We start from the raw sequence: 20,663 nt of genomic DNA on the forward strand, positions 1-20,663 counted from the left end.
TGAAACTAAAATGGCAGACAGGTTCTTTGACTAAGAAGATCCAAATACTGTAAATGCTGCCTTGCAAAGCCAAAGCAGAATCAGAATATCTCAAAATTCTCTCCAGACATGCCATTAATATGCTTTTATTATCCACATTAGAGGCATGGCTCAGCCAGTCCACCCTTTGTACTGGATCAAGGATTGGATGGATTGCCATTAAATGAGTGACATTCATTGTTCTCAAAGGATGAACCCTAATAACTTCCACTTACTGTTTCTAGTGTGACCAGCAGATGAAAGTTTTTACTTTTTAAGTGAAATATTGCAACATATTTTGCATGCTAATTAGCAAATTAGGCTAGCATAGGATTCTAACATGCTAAATTAAGATGGCAAACCTGCTAAACATAAGAATGTTTGCATTATCATTGTGAGAATGTTATTATGCCGACATTACTCCTGTGCCTAAGTACAGTCTCACAGACCTGCATGGCTCTTCTCAAGTATTATTTTGAGTAAATAAAGTCTCTTCTTCTAATGTATAGGTGGCAATATGGAAAATCTTTTTACCATCACAGAGATATTAATGCCTAGAGAAGTATTTTGGAGGGTTTTGCCCAAGAAACCTCAAGGGCTGAAAACCCACCAAAGTGCCAAGAACTGGCCACTTGAGGCTGGCGCCAAAAATCAGTCAATCCTCAGACTCCCATGTCAAAATGCCCAACTTTACAGAAGAAATAAACATGTTTATAGGCTGGTACAAAAAATGGTTTTGGTCTATAGCTATTTTCCCCCTTCAACATGGCTCCAATTTCATTAAGGCTTAAAATTATGCATAATTTAAAGCATGCCACTTCATGCACATGCTTGCCACAAACCAGCACGCACCAAAGTCTCCCTTCCACACATACCCCACCTCTTTGCCTGTTTTGGGAATGGCTTAAGTTTGGCTGAAGTTAGGCAGAGTAAGTCGTTGCCAAGATGGCGAAGGCGAGGCAGCCCACTCTTGAGTTTCAAAGCCACACTGAGGCTACGTGCATCTTAATATACAGTCTATGGTTTTGCATAGATTGTAAGCCCACTACCGGCCTTCAAGTCTTCCTTTTAATACTCTCTCCAACCTTGAATGTGTTCCCGAGACAGCTCACTAGTCAGCCCACTCTCAGCAACCTTGTATTTAAAAGTTTCAGCTATAATCTGTGATGATCAGACACTAGAATTGGAAGCCAGGTAGTTTATTTTTATTTAGATGCAAGCATAGAATATGACTAACATACTGATAGTGATACATAGTGATAGCAATGTCACAGCACAACTGAGCTCTGGCGAGACTTTGCATTTTTGCTCTGATGTGTTTTTGCAACATAGCATCTGCTTGACAGTGGATAGAAACATGGCTGTGTTGTGTCTTATTCTGTGTCACTGCCTCTGTCACATTGTCTTTCTCTTCTCCCTCCATTTTTTTCCTGCTCTGATACTGGATGTTGTGGTCATGACAGCTGTCAGAGGTCTGGGGTGTCTGACGGGAAGACAATTACTTCCCATCCCTTCCATCACTGAATGCTAAGTACTTTGAGTCCTGGAGTGAAATGAAAGCAGAAAAGCTGCAGCCTCCCACCTGTTTCCAAGACAAATCCTGTTCTTCATATGCCTGTGTAAATGTTTGTGTATTCTGTATGTACGCTTGCTTGTCTGTGTCTGTTTAGAGTCTGTCCATCGCTCGTTCTGATACATTCTGCTGAGTGTAATGGAGAATAGCAGGTGGAGTGGCAGCCCACGCTTCTCGCTCTAAGTTTAACCTGTGAGATTCAACACCCCCTGAGGTGGTGTGACACGTCTCTCCCAATGGGTGCCTGCTTGAGTATAATTAAACTTTAGTGGAAACTAAACTTGTGTCAGTAACTGCTGCCATCAGCGATATGACTGAAGTCAGCTTTTCTTGTTCTCTCGCTATTCTCTTGATAGTGTGGCATTTTCTCAGATTTATGTTCCTTTTAATGACTTATTTGGTAAGAAGTTTTACAGAAATATTGTCTTCACAAAGTCAGACAATCTCTCTATAGCAGAGGCCTATGAAACCCCATCTTGCTAAGCCATAATTATACATTTCATACAAAAGCTATTTCATAGTGCTTTACTTATTGCATAAAAAGACATTAAATGAGAAATATAGCATTAGATATTGACTCAATTTATACATAACATTTTTATAAAAGTTAAGTTACTTAAGAGTGTAGTACTGTTAAATCTAAATGAATGTGATATTGCAAAAATCTACTTCAGAACAAGACGTCATTGTTAAAGTTGTTAAAGTTGTTAAAGTTAAAGTTTTATTTTCTGAAAATAGCTGAGAAAAAAAGGTGTGTCCTCTTGTGTTTAAGACACTGTCCACATGGACGTACAGATTTCACAGGACACATTTTGTCTTGTCATGTCGGGAAAAGCACAGATATAGTTGTTAACATTAAAAACTACTCTACTACTAACTACTACGACTGCTCTCCATTTAGGTAAGCTCATTCCAGGGACCTGCTTTGTGCATGCTGGCTTACTGTTATGGCTCACGAGACCACTTGATGGAACTGATCCATTCAGAATGCATTAATGCAGGATTTTTTACTTGTAATGGGGTATTTTTACATTGTGGTATTGGTAGTATTAGTATTTGAATACTTTCTCCACTGTGGTACTACAACAACAACAAACAAAACAAAATTTCCTGTGGCCCAAAAAGCATTCTCAGGAGGGAAGAGCGGATCGTCCACTCCTCAGTTGGAAGCTGAAGTTTAATACCTGGCTCCTCTGCATTTCAAAAGTGTCATGTATCATCGGTGTGTTAATGTGCGTGTATGGCAGGATATGCTATATGATAGGCTATATGAATGAATGTGTGAATGGGTGAATGTGGCATCCACTGTAAAGCGCTTTCAGTGGTTGATAAGACTAGAAAACTGCTAGTAGAAAAGTGCAGTCAATTTACTATTTTTCCTACATACCACCATCATAAAAGACATTTTAACAGGGCACCTCCAATACCACCTCCATATTTGCAATTTTTTCCAGAGCCTAAAAAAGCTGCTTATATGTTTGTGACGTCATCTCATGAGGTGAGGCAGGAGACAGTCCAAAGTAGTTTTTTATATTCATTTTCTTGTTCTATTTTATTTTCTTAATATAATGTTATTATTATTGTATAATATAATAATACATATGATGAAATATTCTTAATTCTAGTGCAATGACTTGCCTCATTCTTAGATATATTATTTCTCAAAAAAGGGTATTTTTGTGTACACATGAGAGAGAGAGAGAGAGAGAGAGAGAGAGAGAGAGAGAGAGAGAGAGAGCGCATTATTGTTTAGAGCTGCTTTCTGTGTGCTAATGATACAATTGCTTATGTTAGCTAGAAAGTCAATTAACTGTTGGTGTATTATCAGTAGAAAATAGGCAGCCTGCTGATCAACTTGGCAACGAGTGAGAGAGAGGGAAAAAAAACACAGACCACATTCAAATTAGAGAGATATGATACACACAATAGCCTGGAAGTCCTGCATGGAGCTATTTCCTTCCCATTTCCTTCCACCTCAATGGGGTTCCTTATGTCTGACTCAGTTATCTCTTTGGAATAAAGCCAAGGATGCCATCTATATTCAACTCATGAAGGACAATTCAAAACACCAACAGGCTCTGTAGCTTCTACTGCGAGTGCTACGCCGTGGTGCATCACATTCCCTCAACACTTAAGACAGAAGGTTTGATACGGTAAGAAAATGTCTGTGTATCTATGTCCCTGTCTGCCTATCGATGCAAAGATGTTCTATCACATGGGGATTCTTTTTTTTAACCCTATCTATAATTCAGATAGCATCATGATCCAAAAACGCAAAAAATGATCTGGCAAAGACTCCAATGTTAAGACAATTCTAATCTTCTGAATCAACATTCCTATGTTTATTAACTTTAATAAGTCTCCTGCTCAACACGAAGTATGCAATTCATCACTGAAGACTTGGACATGGTACTCCAAACACTGATCTCACTTAATTTGCTAGAGTGAAATGCAACACTGTGTGGCCATGCAGCTGAGAAAACAAGAGAAAAAAAAAAAAAAATGGCAAGAACATATTCAGCTGTTGAAATTAAAGGCCGCGATCCATATAAAAAAGCCCATGACACACTGGCTTCATGGAATATTGCTATACTTAAAAGTAAATTATCGCACCTAAGGTAGTGTAATGTCTTAATCACATGGGGCTATAAAACTTTTATTGGCCCCATTAATCTTTGCTTTTGGCATTCAGCTGTTACATTGAAACTCATGTTAAATATCACTCTGTTTTTACATACTGTGCCCCCAAGCAAAGACAGAAGTGAGGCCATTAAAACAGGCCTTGCACAAGATGTACCCTCTGAGCATAATACCACAACAAGCACTCATCCTCCGTGCTTCTGTGTCCATTTCACTTCCCATCTGATCTGCATTTCCTTCGGTCATTTCCGGTGTTCTACTACATGTCCCCGCTAAATAATTACAAGAGGCCTTTTCTCACCTGTCAGGGCGGTCTGGCCCTTTGCTGAGAGTATGACAGCCATCTTGTCCCCTCTCTCCCCTATTTCCATTAGCGTTACTGGTCGTTGTCACTGCAGGTCCATTCCAGGGTCAGGGCCCTCCACTGTGAGCTGTAATTGCAGCGTGTCAAGCACTCCGGAGCCGGTTCACCCACCTAATGAATTGTCACCGGGTTTAATATGAAATTACATTAGGGTGAATCGTAATAGATTAACAGGGTTGGCAAGGTTAGTCTCAAAAGATAATCCATTGCAAATTGCTGATTACCTGCCTAAAATTATTATAAGGAACATGTGCAGTGGATTACTCAGTGCGAGTGATACAATCTGATCACCCTCACCTCACCGCTGGATTACTCTGTGTAAAGAGGGAGACGATTGCTAATCCTCATCCTCCTTTAAAAGGTATTGGCCATTAGCTTGTTCTTAAAGTGGCTGCAGAGGACACTGGAACTTTTTATCATGGTGATGTTAGTTTGATAATTATTATTAATAATCCTTAAAGCCTAAAAGCCAACTCATATACTTAATTTATGTAAGTATCTCATCAGGACTGACTAACTCACTAATGTTTCAGCCCACAGCCATGATTATGATCCGTCTTTATTTGAAGTTAGTTCAGTTATAAAGCCTTCCTTCTTTCAATTACAGGAGAATTCTGCTTTACTTAAAATTGGCTCCTTTTTGGTAGCTTTGGTCTTATTGGTTAAGAAAACTGACATGACACTACTTTGTGCAAATGCTAATCCTCCTCCTGAATAAAAAGCTGTTGTCCATTACAGGTTAGCTTGTTCTTGAAGTGTCTACAAAGGACACTGTATAATCATTCTAAAACATCCCAGCTTTAATTTATGTAAGTATCTCATCAAAACTGTTTCGCTCACTAATGTGACAGCCCGAGGCTATAAGGATGTCATGCCCTTATTTTAAACTGTTAGCTCAATAAGAAGATCTTCCTTAACAGTTTAGCCAGGTTATTTAAACCACTTTATGTGAAGGTAAAACCCAAGAGTTTTTGAATATAATTCTAGCATACAAAAAAACATATTCTGAATTACAAAGCTTACACAAAAAATACTGCAATCATTAAACACTAAAAACATTCACATATCTGAAAGTTTATGCTCACATCAACAAGTCTCATTGCATAACAAACACATACTCTTAAATCCTCTTATCAATATGCAAGACGCACATACCACAACTTGCAAAGTTGTCAATACTCATGTTACTTTTTTTAATTGAGAAATTCACACAAGCAAATGTGTAACAGAGCAACAGATGACTGGACAACCAACATATGCAAAATGGGACAAATTTCAAATTGTTCAAGGCCCTGCAGCCTCTGTCCCTCCTGAATGTGTCAACTGTATGTACAGTACACAGCAGCAGCCTCTGTCACAGCTTCACTTCAACAAGATGCAGCACATATGATCTCCATAGCGTCAACAACCACAAGTCAGCGTTACATGCCCATACCAACTAGCAAAGAAAAGAGAAAGGGTGCATGAGACTCACGTTTTTTTTTTTTATGTTGAAGCCCAACTTGTTTCCTTTCATGGAGGTGAAGTATCCAGGTATCTGTCCACTTGTAGCTGTGACGGTCATTTTGTTGTTTCCTCATTCCTTCACTCCCTTGGTGCTGGATAACAAAAACATTTAAGCTAGTTGATATCATTGGCAACACAGAAAAACTGACGTTATCTCGCTTAACTCTCTCGGCTGTTCCTTCGTCTACAGGCCTCAGGCTTCATTATTCACATCAGAGTTCCTTCCTGTTCATTCACAGTTTGACAGTATCGTGGCGGTGACCGTTTCGCAACTTTACGTACTAATTTAATCAAGGCCTGATAGGAACACCTGTGTTTCCTCCGGTGAACTTCGGTATAGGTGCAACGCCATGTTTGACCTCCAAGACTGAGTAACATGGGACAGCTATTAAAACCCAGAGGGGCGCTGTTTCATCTATTTGAGGAAACTCATTGTTTGTTATATGACAAAGAAAATGATTAAATAATTTTATTAAAGCAACAGTGACTATAGCATAACATATAGGCTAACATAATAACAGTGACTAGTTTGGACAGTGAAGGAAACTTAGCTTGTCTTGGTTTCACTCAGAAAATACCACTTTTTTTAGGGACATTTATGGGGGTCCACACTCTATTTATACTCCAGTGGTATAAACAATTTTAAATGTTTTCTTCCCTATTTTTTTTTTTCAAACCAATATATGTTTTCTTTTTACTAAGTATAAAGTTATCAGCAATAATAGAACTGATGAAAAAACCGAGAAGAATAAGATTTCACTTTAGATAAAAGGAATCATGCTTGAAAGTTTCTGACACACAGTTGAGGAGGGTCATTCAAAATGTGAAAAATGAATCACAGTGACCGCTTTGCTTCCTCTTCCTCACAGAGCTCCCTCCATAAATAATTCTAAGTAGGAAGGTTTATGTTTCACCCCCTCACATGTGAATCAGCCGATGCATTTTTCATTGACCAGGGTCTCCATTAGACATGCTGATAGATGTTTCTGACACTTGAGGGGCACATTTTCATACATCCACACAGGGATGATTATTAACAGAGATAAGCAGAGTGAAATGACACACAATTACGCTCGACTCTATCCCCCATCCCTCCTCCTCTCACAGCCCAGTTTTGACGGCAATCATATAACATTTCACACCTCGAAACCCAAGCAAACAAGTCAGTGCTGTCAGGAGCGCTGACCTAAAATCAGAGATACAATACCGATATGAATAATAGCAGGCTGAGTCATATTTCCTGAGACGTAACGTGTTATTATTTGTGCCCTCAACCAGTAAATATAGGAAGGGAGCAGCAGTTCTCATAGTGATGGCACCTCAGCTTGTGCACTCAGTAGAAGATTTAGCAGTTGAAAGAAAATTAGAGCTCTTATTGAGTTTTCTCAAGTTATCTCAGTCATTCTCTGTGATTTCCTTCCATTCAGTAAACACAGAATGTGTAAGTTAAGAGTCGCTGTGATATGTTGTTCTCAGAGAACCCAATCAGGTTTCAGCCCAATCAATCAGTCAGTCCAAGGCCTTGTGCTGCATTGTTGTCTTTTCACAGATATACTGTACAACATCCCCGTGCTTTCAGGAAATAATTCAAATACTTTAAGTTTAAGTTTTAACTGATTTAATTTTTGTGCACAGCAGCTGCATGTCTTTGCAGATAAACGCTCAAAACAACTCCACTGTGGATGCATCTGTATCCTCCCCTAAGTACATGAGCAATGGTACACATTCAGTAAGTGCATGTGGAATGGAGTGAGAGTTCATCATCATTACTGTTTACATATAACAGCAATCACCGCATCTTACACCTCCATCCCCTGATGTTTACAAAAATGCATGAATGAACTCCACTTTAAAAGCCATTCCAAATAAATGGTTTTATTGATCTGTTGTTTTGCCACATAATTATCTGAGAGGTGTAGTTCTTTGAATAGTTTTAATGGACCTTGGCCGAGGGTGTGGGCTTGTACTTACAGATGACAACATGATTGTGTAATTATTCCACCACAATAAGTTGAAGACAAAGCACCGAATGCCCTTTTGCCAAGTGCAAAGATCTCCACTGCAATCACTTATAAATTTTCTGCTTTTTCTTTTACAACCTGAAGCCTAATCTCTGTTATTTACAATGTAACGTGTTTCCATTTACAACTTCTATGTAAGGCTTTATCTCAGCTGTGCTCAACCGGTTATATCCCACATCAGTTTTCGTGTATGTGCTCCGATCGACACGCCAATCAAATGGTCCCCACTGGCTCTCAATCTCCCTGCTTTCCTGCCCCAGGCTTTGGAGACGGAGAAAGGCCTTACTGGGGTCACGATGCTCTGTGTTTTCATTCAGAGAAACTGCATTGCTGTTCTTTTCTCATTACCCACGAGCCCCATGTCTGGGCAACCCCCCATCACAACAGCACAGGTCGGAGGTCGGGTAGTATTGAAGTTATTTTTATTTATTTATTTCTCCTCCGCATTCTTGTATCACTGTCCCTGTAACATTGGACAATGATGTTTGGGTGTGCTGTTGTAAATTCTTCATCATCTGCAGGACTTCATACATTTCTGATTTGTTTGCCCATCTTCGAGAAACTAGAGACTTGTGTTTTGTCCTGTGACTGCCTGAGAAGAAAGTATTATTTATTCAGAAAGCAAAAACTTGTGCAGAAGGAGGGATTAATACCAGTCAGGGAGGCGGAATGAATAGACTTTTGTCAGCACCGTACTTCACCCAAACATCTGCAGGAAAGGGGAAAAAAGTGCTGCCATATCCCAAATTAATAACATGGAGTATAGTCCAAACACTTTTTTTTTTTTTAATGATTTTCAAATGTACATTTGGGGTTACACATTTTTCTGCACTTCAGTCACATCGGAGTCCCACTTTACTTGAAAACAGAATAAAACAAACTCAAGGTACATTCACAAGATAGAGACAATAATAAGAGCATCACTTTAACAACAGTTTGCAATCATTGTCAGTCCTGAGCATGCCTGGATCGCCATCCATGCATGCAGGATTCCTGCTCTGAGGCTACTAACAACTAAAGGTCCTGAAAGGTCTGGTTTCTTAAGGAGAATCTAAATTAGTGCATCTCATTAATTCCAAATTCATGAACAAATGTTGGCATCTATGCGAGCCCCTAAAGACACAAACTAGGAGAACTGTTTTTGTGAAAAAGCGGCAAATGGTGCCAAAATCAGCGTTGTGTTACATAGCGCAGGTGCACGGAGCATGACAACTGGTTCTGGTCCTTTCCAAACTCGGTTTCCAAAGACGCAGGATTCAAACATGATTAGTCATGTTGCCTGTCATCTGCTGCTTTGAAGCTGATTATGAAAACTTGTTGTGGATGAAAACAGTCCACTAAAGCTGGTGCTGGGTCACCACATGCAAATAAACAACACAGCATGTTGATAATCTTATATCAGGTTCATTTCTTCACTTTTTTTTTTAACACATACCAGAGTATGAACAGTTGTCATCTGTAGAGGAAAATCATAAACTTTACAGAAATGGTTTTTAAATCTGCCTGGATACTATATATTCCTAATATTTTTTTAATGAAATGGCATAAGGTCAGCAGAGCAATATAGTTTGCCAGACGTTATATTCATCTAACTGCAACTGTAAATTTAAAAAGAAAATAGAATTTCCAGTGATAAAAGTAATGGTTACAATTACTTTTCCTTTATTATTTTGCATTGTCTTGCATTGTAAATTCAATACATATGGGCCAAAGAAGGAAGCAGGATTTCACCTCAGCCTTTAAAATAAACATTCCGGTTTAAATTGGTCTGCGCTGTGCGGTGGTAAAGCTAAAGCAAGTCTCTATAGTTTTATTGTTTGATAGACAATGAAGAATATTTATAGGCACATAATTCTTCCTAACTGCCCTATTCTGCACTGAATACACAACAATTTAACACGGGAAGTGTGAGGTGGACCAGCCTTGGGCGACGGGCCCCCCTCGCAGCAGCTGTTGGTGCAGATGTAAGGTGACAGTAATCAATACTGATTATTAAAGTGGGAACACCATCTCTAGTGTGTGATTAATCTTCATTCCCCCATGTTTACAGAGCCTCTTTTGGCCCATTCGCCTCAGAGGGAGAGCGCTCCCCATTATCTATCCCCAGAGAGAGGGAAAACAAAGCAGCGTCACCATTAAAGACACTCGCTGTCACCGTGGAAGGAGGCAGTGAGATGGAGCCCACATGTGCCGTAATATCAAAGCACAGAGTCTGCAGCATATCGGGAAGGTGTGGAGAAAGAATGTGTGTTGAATATCCAAAACACACAACAAGGAAAAACTTCAGACTTGTTCATACTTATACCTTGTATGCAAGGGGTGGATTGCACAAATGCGCTGCCACGGCCTGCAGTCAAAAGAAACTAGTTTGTATGATGTATCATGTGACCACGCCTGAGGGAAGTGTCCATAGGTGCTGTGAATGATCATTTAAGTGGGGATAACACCTTAATGTTGCATTTCTTTACACATGAAAAAGTAACGTAGTTGTGTGGAGAAAAAAAAAGAAGAGAGAGGCTGAGAGAGAAGTGTCCAGTTGTGAAGCAGATTGACTGTTTCAGAAAGTGACAGGAATTGTCGGACACCCTGAAAAGGTGTTTCTGAGAGGTTTGAAGATCCGACAAGCAGTTCACCTGAAGCCTAACACACACCTCTCCAGCCACCGACCGGTTCAGAGAATAATAATAATAAATTCATTTTCTGAAGCATTTGCTTTTATGTCTTCTGGTCTAATCCTCCCTAGAAATGAGATTCATATGTGCTAATTGGCAACATGTTGAGAAAAGACACATCTGCTATATGTTTAGAGAAAAAGTCACCTGGATTATATTTTTTATGATGTTTTTTTTTTTCTTATTCACAAACAGGAAATGTTGCAGTGCTTTAGTGAGAATCTGCAAAATGTTGACTGACAAAGTGTCCAATCTGTTTTCCTCATAATCTCCTCATAGCGCAGGATCGACATCGCCGTGGCTCTGTTAAGGCCCTTGGTTACGGATATGGAGAGATCGAGCTCTTGGTTAAACAGTGAAAAAGAAAATTTCTAACTTGAATGACAAGATGTGTGTTTATTTTTGGATGATTTAACCAAACCCCACTTTCTCCCTTTTCCTTAAGTAAAGTTTTTGTAGCATGGTTTTGTTTTTGTAGCATAAACCCGAACCGCACATGGGACTCGGGATGTTTGTACGCCCACTTACACCCCGATCAAACTCCATGAAATTCTGCACACTTCTGTGTAAGAACTTAGAGCTTCCTGGGCTGGAAGAAATGTTACAATCATGGCAGCAAATATATACACACACACACACACACACACATATATATATATATTATTTCATTTAATAACATACTTGGCAAAACAATTTAGTTGTTTAGTTGTGGAGGAGGAAGTAATTTCCAGGTGAGTTGGCTGGCGACTTCTTACATTTCCCAGAATGTGACCGCCTTAGAACAGGCTTGAGTTTATTGCACTCGTTGTCATTTATGCTTTACAGCTGGAGAAAGAAATAACTATTGTAGCCTTATTTCCTCTCACTCAACACACTGTCTGCAGTTATTGGTGTCCAGACATCACAAGTTTCTTGGTTATGTGAAAGACACACTACAAACTACAGAAATAACTGGGCCCAGCCTTTCAGGTACAGAAGTTACTTCAGGGTTCATTTTTGCCTCCTTCTCAGCGTAATCAGTTCTTAATTTTTCTGCGCTTGTGGGAGATGTTGTTAATGCTGCAGTGAAACAACAGCGCCATAGATATGCAAACGTAATATCCAGCCAATAACCTTGCTCTTAGCGAACATGTGTCTCCGTACAGTACTATGTTCCTTTCAAAAGTTAAGTCCTGTAACCTTGCTGTGTGGCAGCTACTGTGAAACAAACTATTCATCATCCGTGCTTGACTGCATCCACAATCAAATTCAGATTAATGTTTAAAACAAAAACAAAACAAAAATCAAATTAGAGTCACTTAGAGTATGGATTGTTTGGTTTGGGGGCATTTATGCTACCAGGTCAATTAAAGTAAGAATCAATAATACAATAATGAAACAATAATGAAAGTTTGGCATCACGTGGAGGAGAAAGTAAAACAACCTCAGGGGGATAATGCTAATCAGTGATATACAACAAACATCCAAAGCATGTGGGAGCAGGTATGAATCATGTATTTACAGTCAGAGGGGGGGCGCCGCTCCGTGTGCAGATGTGCGTTTGATATGCATCAGTAGCACACCATTAACATTTTTGGACTGGGTTGAAGGCTCCCGGTGCCTCTCGTCTCCATCGCCTGTGACTGCAACAGATGGTCACCCCCTTTCTCGCAGGCTCCACCCCCCCTCTCCCTGAGTACTCCCCCCACAGGTGTCAGACTCCCACTCCCTCCCCCTTCCTCCTCCATCGTTAAATAATCACCAGAAGCAGCCTCAACCCAATCCCCCCCCCCCCCTTCTCGACCCCTCCCTCCTCCTGGTTGTCAAAAAAGGGAATGGCATCCTTCCTCTGTTTAATCTGCTCTTACCCCTCCTCTCCATGCCTCCCTCTTCCTCTTGAGGACCTCCACCCCCACCCTTCCATCACTCAGCACCTGTGAGGATCCCACTGAGAGGAGATAAGGCCTCTGCGTAGCTCCCTCTTTCTCTGTAAGTGGGGTTGGGTGATGAAGGGGGGAGTAGGATGGGGGGGGGTCAGGTAGAACAAAGGGGGAGAAAGCGCATTGAGACACTGGGAATTCTTGACAGCTGTTTCATTCGAAAGGCAATCTCCTCTCCCGGGTGCCATATCTGAGGAAGAACGGGGGGGGTGGGTTGGGGGGGAAGACAGTGGCTGCAGTCTCAGGAAAGAAAAAGGAAATAGACGAAGATCTTTAGGAAAGTTCAGAGGATTAATTTGACACAAGGCAGAGAGGATGGCAGGAGGCAAAGAGGAGGAAGAGGAAGAAGGGGAGAAAAAATGCTTTCTTTGTCAGAGTAATTGCTCTCAGCCAGTCTAGTGTGCAAACTGGGGAGAGATTATAGGATTTATTCCCATGTAGATTTTCAACAGAGACGCTTTGCTGGAGCCATTCTGTTCCCTTCAGCAGAACGTGCGGCCTGGGATGTTCTGTATAAATCCATAAATACATAAATACTGAGCAACACTGGAGCACCATGTCTTTTATTCCCGGGGACAGCGAGGCAGAGCAAAGTAGACACGGGTCAAAGTTGTGTGTGGGTGGGTGTGTCAAGGCAAAACAAATGAAATGTCAACATAAATGACAGCACAGTATATATTTAGCATATGGGAGGCAGAGCGGCAGGTGCAAACATTGTTTTTGCAGCAAGAAAACAAGCCTTTGTTGAGTGTCAGAAGGCAGAAGCCATTTCACAGAATCATCGCTGCAGTACAAGGTGGATAAAGCAGAAGCCAGAGAGAGGGATGGAAATACTAATTATACATAGATGCTATCACACGAACAGATATTCAGTGGAATAATTCATTTATTTGATGTTGAAAACACAGAAACAACCTGAATTTGGGGGAAGAGATTATTATGAGATCAAAACCGCTGCACATATTTGCATTTGTTGTGCTACTTTGTTTACTGGGATACTTCAAACAATGCATTACCATTTCAAAGCTGGTCAAGTATGTGTAATTCTTTGTCCACACATGAAAAACAAGATGAAATTGTGTTTGTCGATTTTTTTTTTATTTATATATTTACTCGCCCGCAAGCTGGGAGTAAGAGTGCGGCTATAAACTATCAGCTTATCTCTGCGGTGAACTTGTGCTGACTCTCTCGTGACTTGCATAAAGCGATGAAGGTAAACAGCACTGTGTGCATGAAGGAGATGCCTCACGCAGGACAGATGCAGACATGTTTTTTTTTGAAGAAGAAGAATCAAAGGCTCTCCTCTGCTAGAGAAACTTCTGTCATTCCTAACGCTTTCTTTCAACATGTGTTGCCAATCAAACAGCCCTCAGAACACCTTCTGTTTTCAATCTGGCTCACTGACGGGGCTACTTGAAAAGTAAAGGGTCCTGAATGTTCCCCGTAGAGTGTAGTGTGTGTGTGTGTGTGTGTGTGTGTGTGTGTGTGTGTGTGTGTGTGTAACAGGTCCCATTACCTTTGCAAGAATAATGTCTCTTATAGCAGCATGTCTGTGTGTCCATTCGGAGCACAGCAACAGGAGCAAGAAGGTCTAAATTACAGCAGAGTGATGTAGTTACCACACAAACAGCTCTGAGGCTTCTGAGGAGACAGAGTTTAATGAAACCATTTTTCTGTGTAATGAAGTTGCATCATAACCTAAGCAGAAACCAAAAGACCGTTTCATGTACTTTGTTGCAGGATTCATGTCGACCTCAAATCCCGCTGGAGTATAAATAAAATGTTCACGTAAAAACATCAAGCCCAAGATTTCACAAGGCGGTGACTCATGGCACATGTCTTGGCTTGTTATCTCCGTCGTTTCTCCTTATTTGCGGGGGAAGTCCTCTCCTGCCCGACGCCTTCAGGGCTGTAGCTGGTCCCAGGCGGCGTGTGACACTCCATGGGTGGCATGATGGGAAACGGCCCGAGGTTAAATTGGCACAGGAAGAGGAGGTCTACCTGGGGACTACAGTAGCCTGGTTAGGACCAATTTTGGCCCCAAGGAGACTTAATTTCATGGTGTGCACTGCGATCAGTGATGCTGTGGCAGATAAGCTGCTGGGCTGTGTGACCTTCCAGTTGATGATTAACATGTGCCAAGCAGACACACAGATCCATGGTTTCTCACAGTGGGGTCACCAGGTGCTTCACCAAATCTGGCTTTGCTCACCCATCTCACAACAGGGTGAGCAGGAATGAGTCAATGAGGATGATTAAACCCAGAATATAAACCACAGCACAGAGGACACTGTTTTGAACTAGTAACTATACAAAGGCTGCAAATAACGATTGTTTTCATTATCGATGCTAAATCTTTTCTTGATTAATTCAAATCTTTAAAAAAAAGGTTGTTCATTATCGTGTTAGAGCCTGTGGTGATGCCTTCAGTTTGTTTGCTATAGTTTCTTGAAACTATATTATTTACATTTCAATTCAGATAGGACAGAAAAGTGCTTGACCTGGAGAGTAAAATGGACACAAATAAGTGGATGTGGTTGTGGTTATTCTACATTAGGGGTTTTGCGGACAGTGAACAGTGTCAGCCTGGCTATACATTTTAACAGACCCTCACCGGCAGACGACAACATTTTCATCATGTGCACCCTCACAGTGACGCAGACGAAGACGGAATCATTTTCTTTTTGCACATTGTACCCACAGATGTCACACTGTTCCCCCGACCTTTCATCACTCATCTGTGGTAGTATAGCAACTTTTTGCATCTGGGAAGCGAACTGGCCCCTAAAATCCTAAAAACATTGCATTACATTTAAGTTTGGAAGTTTTAAAATAAAGGCTCTTGTTTCAATAATTTAGTTGAAGTGTATTTTTTTCTTTATACTAAAGCAATGATCTGCCTGAAGTCCAGTTTGATTTCAAATCCAAATATACTGCATATTCTTTACTTCTTGACGCTGTAAACTGTATCTTTAATAAATTGTTAATAATTGTTGTTGTTGTCATTCGGCTGCTCCCATGAGGGATCGCCATGGTGATGTGGCCTAGGTTTTAGGCTAGATGACCTTCCTGACACAACCCGGGTTCAGGGGAGCAGTGAATCAAACCACCAACCCACGAACCTGCAGCCAGTGTGCTCTGTGACCTGAGCCATGGCCCCCATGTCATACCGTACCATACCCGGCGTATCATACAAATACTGATGACAAGATAAGGTAAGATGTTATTTCTTGAATCGCTCTCTTTGGTCTGTTTTGTACCTTCTTTCTTCTTTAGACAATACAATCATACAGCTTGAATCAATCTGATAGGACTCATTTTTTCCGTCTTGTAAAGTGTGAGAGATGTGGGAAAAATGACAAGTCTACATCCATACGCTACAAATTCAACTCCTACAGATTTATGTTGGTTTTTAAAAGTTCAGTAAGCTCAGCTCCGGTGGATTTAGCCAATACCACATCCTGCCTAAAAAAGAATGAACTCCAAAATCATACAGACTGATATTTGGCTGTAAAAAGTGCTTGGACTCCAGTTGAGACTATAATTTCTCACACTAAGAAGGAGATGAGGCCATTCTGGTAAACATACAGTATCTCTCTGTTCCTCATCTTCTCTTGTCAGTAAACCAGTTCATCTGTGACTCCTTGGCTGTGACACACACACACACACACACACACACACCAATTTCCATGGTCCAGAGAGTGAAAGACATCAGCCCTCCTTCCTCCTCTCCTCACACATTATAGACACCGGCCTCTCCTCAGATGCACGCACTCACCAGATGTTGCCCAAAGCTTTAGGGAACAACCCCCAGGTATGTGTGTGTGTGTGCGCGCGCGCGTGTGTGTGTGTATGTGCGTTCATGTCAGCCTCCCACAAATGGCTTTTCTTGTGCATCTGCCAAGATTTATGACCAGTTTTTCCTACAACACAGTCGGCTTCCTCTTTTGAAATCTCAGCGGGGCAGCAGCTCGGGGATCAGAGGAAGAAGCAGGTTCTTCAACCCAAAACAGGTGACTGTGACTCCTGCCTCACCGCACTGAAAAGGGTGTAAAAAATGATTTCACCAAATCCCTAGAGTCAAGTGTTTTTTATATACAGGCGGCTCACACACATCCCATCTGCTTCTCATATCAACATACTTGCACTCGCCAACACAGGGGTCTACTGGTCTGGCCTGCAGGGGTCAAGAGGAACAAAGTGGAGTAATGAAATCGAACTGGCCCAATGACAGTGTCTGCTGTTGATCACAGGAAATCTCAGAAGGTTTTTATTAAGGAAGATTATGATGGCGGAAAAGCAAAAAGCGGGATATTAAAGACCGCTGAGCTCTATGGGTGTGAGTAATGAACGGACAGAGTGGAGCGGGGCCAAAGACGGCTTTACTGTTCCTTGTGGTCTCCGAGTGTTAACGGGTGCAAGCTGATACGGCAGAGTACCCACTAGGTCACATGCTGCGTTTTGTATCATGCTGGGATGGAACCTATTCTGTTTTGATGGCTTTAGGTTACCGCTATGGATATGTCGAGTGGATTTATGTCCGTCGTGTCAGGTTTGTAGTGATGACGTCATTGTACATGAGGAAATCCCTTCTATAGGCCGACACTTGAACATTTTATTGTCTATAAAAGCCTTTCTCCACACTGATAGCTGTAGTCTTAAATGGTGTTTCTAAACCTGTAGAGGAACAGATTCTCACTGTACTATTCAGTGACATTATAATACTCTTTGCTAAGCTAACTTTATAGAGTGCCGCAGGGATGATGTTTTTTTGTAGGCCAACCCAGGTGTTAGTGTAGGTGCGGTGTTGGATTACTGCAGAAAATAAACCCAGTGACAAATGAAAGTTTATGATACTTCCACGTTTTGTTCAGCAGGATAATCTTCATAAATGTGCATACATTTTTTGAGCCTAAATACAATCGCCAGAGGTAAAAAGCTAATGTTGGCTATAATTGAACTACACCAGTCGCATGACTTCAGCGTCACCACCACTAAATGTCTAACTTGTAGCTAGATTTAGCTCTTGCCTCTTCAACAAAAGTCTTTCCCCTTAGAAAGTTAGTGATAGTTTCCAAAAGTGAAAGTATAAACACAACGAGGCTATAAAGGTGGACTGGTGCGTAGATCAGTTTTCATGTTCAACGTAATGACATTTAATGTCCCCGACAACCTCTGTAGTCTCATTTAGCCACTTATTAGTAGCCGCCCGTTTTTGGAAAGTAAAAGCATAAAGAAATCAGGACTGGGGTATTTACTGATGTATTTTATGCCATAGAATAAAAACTTGAACATGTCTTCAGCTTGTGTTAAGCACAGACCTTATTTCATCTAAGCATCTAACCAAAAACACATTAAAAAAACCCAGACTTCGGGACGAGGGAACTGGAAGTGCTAAAATGCTAACTTATTTCCGGGTTTTGGGACTCATTCCTGCAGTGCTCTGTAGCTTCAAACACTCTCATATTCTTGTGATACACTATGCAAAAGTGGCACAGAGAAGCTTGGTAAGCTATTTCCTAATAGATGAAGGTGTTTGAATTAAGATAGCCAGGGGCTTCTTTGCAATAGCAAATAAAAGAGGTAAAAGACAGACACCTTGTCTTGTGTTTCCCATTTCAGTGAGACATTTCCTTAAGTTTACCCTCCCCCTATCCCCAAAGGTGATATATACAAGTGGATGTCTTCATCCCTGATGCATGTGCTTTCTTGTGTATTTCCACTGTGACCAGATGGATTCTTGCGAAGACCTCTCCCTTCCTCAGGATGAAGAAGGATTTGGCAGGAGCTCTGTGATGCAGGGCCAACGCCAGCACTTTCTTAAACCTGCCTCTTCCCTTGGAGTTGAACATCATAAAGTTAACTATTGTCTTTATCACCATCAGTCATCACAGGATGTTATTAGAAGTTAAGCCAGCTCAAGGCAAAAACCTCCTAGTGACCTATCAGGAACAGAGATTGAAGAGATGGAGAGACAGGGAGGATGAGTTCTTATACTTTTCCACGGCAGCCTCAACAAACGTGGGAGCCACATTTTGTACACGTGCCAATGTATGGCTGAAGCTGAAGCAGTTCAACTTGTCTCGACATTCCTCCGTTTATGAGAGAGTCTATTCACAAAGTCATGACTTTTTTTCTTCTTCTCTTACCTTTTTTTATTCCTAGCTGCTGACGGCATGAGGAACAACGATCTGTCAACCAGATGACGTTTAGCAGTTCAAATACATGTAGCCCTGAAAGAGAATAATCAATTTTATGATTGAAATGGGAAAATGGAAGTTTAATGAACAGTGTTTCATTTTGAATTCTTAAATCAGTAATACGCAGCATGGTAGCAGCAAGAAATAAGATATTCATTACTTGCCTTCAATTATGCATCTTATTTCGCTGGTGCGTTATCAAGTAGAGAGAACCATTTGTGAATGGTAAAGCAACACAATGAAGGGAAATTAAAAGTAACAAGGATTGAAACTACCCTCAATTTATTCATTGAAAAAGTTTATATTGTATGTACAGAGAACAGCAGAAACGGTTCTTAATGATACACTGTTGTAAAAAGGAAAATTGCACTGTGCTTACATATTAGTCATCTTTTACCACCATAATAACATATTGTGGATAATAAAACACAATGAGGGATGGTCATAAAAATACAATGAAACAATAACAATATATTCCTCATTTCTCCCAGGATTTAAAAAAAAAAATTGCCGAAACAATAGCTTTATGGGAAGAATCCATGTGTCACAGAGGCAACGCACAAACATTAATTAAACAACACAAATAATAAACATGTATTATGGGATATTATCAAATTTGCATGAGGAGAGAAAAAAAAAACTCATTAGATATTACAGCCCCTTGAACCCCTCCCCAGTCCATGAGAGACATAAAACACAGACACATCAGTTAAAACAGCTGCTGCGTCAGAATGGACCCCCCTCAAACACACACACACACACACTCACTCACTCACTCACAGCTTCTTTCATCCACACAAACCAGACCTAATAATTCAGCCACAGAAACACACAAACATGTGAAATTGTCAAGACGTAAATAAGTAAATACAAAAAAAAAAAACAAAAAAAAAAACAGAGAACAAATGAAGAGAAGAAGAAGAGACTGCAAACGCAAAGCTCAGCCTTGGTGGTAACCTCCTGTTTGTACTGCAGACTCAGAGGAATAGTTGTGATTACTCCATTGACTGAATCATCTGCAAGGTCAGGCCTCCCATCCTCTCTCCCTCCTACTCCTCTGCTCCTCTCCCACTCGCCAGCCAAGCGGTTCATATGGCTGCCAAGACATATTCACAGGCATATTGGAGCATCCAGTTACTGGCAGCGTTCACAGACACTTAAACACGTCCACCTACACTAACACACACACGCTGGAAAATTGGTAGCATACTAGTACCATATTTACTGTACCCTTGTTTGTGTGAGGAAGCGCATACACAAATGCTCATTTTTCTGCACTTGTGAGGACCATAGGCCCTCTACCACACAAATTCTATAAATCTTACTCCCAATCTTCTCTAACCATTGCATGTCTACTAGTGAGCAGGAGTTTTGTCTTCCTAATTCTGGTCTTAATCCTAAACCCAGGACTAAGGAAATAACAGGGCTTTAAAAGCACAAATTCTGTCTATGAATAGGCCAGACATCACCAGAGATTCACTTTTTTTTTGTAAAAACAACAGCTTCTTAAGAACAGTTGACAAAAGGTGCAGGATGTACCGTCTATGTTTAATTTGAATGATGTTGAGTGGCAAAAAACAAGTAATTCCAAGTGAAGTTTATGCTGTTAGTAACCAGGCTAAAGTTAGCTTTCCCTGGGAAGCTAATTTCTACATAGTTGGGTAGGAAATTAGAGACTCCTAATTTGTCCAGGTATATTATCTTGAACATGCATATGTGTTACTGGGGCTTTGTTCGGATCATCCACTCA

This window comes from Seriola dumerili, unplaced genomic scaffold (genome assembly GCF_002260705.1).
Source record: "Seriola dumerili isolate Sdu_G_001 unplaced genomic scaffold, Sdu_1.0 BDQW01000216.1, whole genome shotgun sequence".
Lineage (NCBI taxonomy): Eukaryota > Metazoa > Chordata > Actinopteri > Carangiformes > Carangidae > Seriola > Seriola dumerili.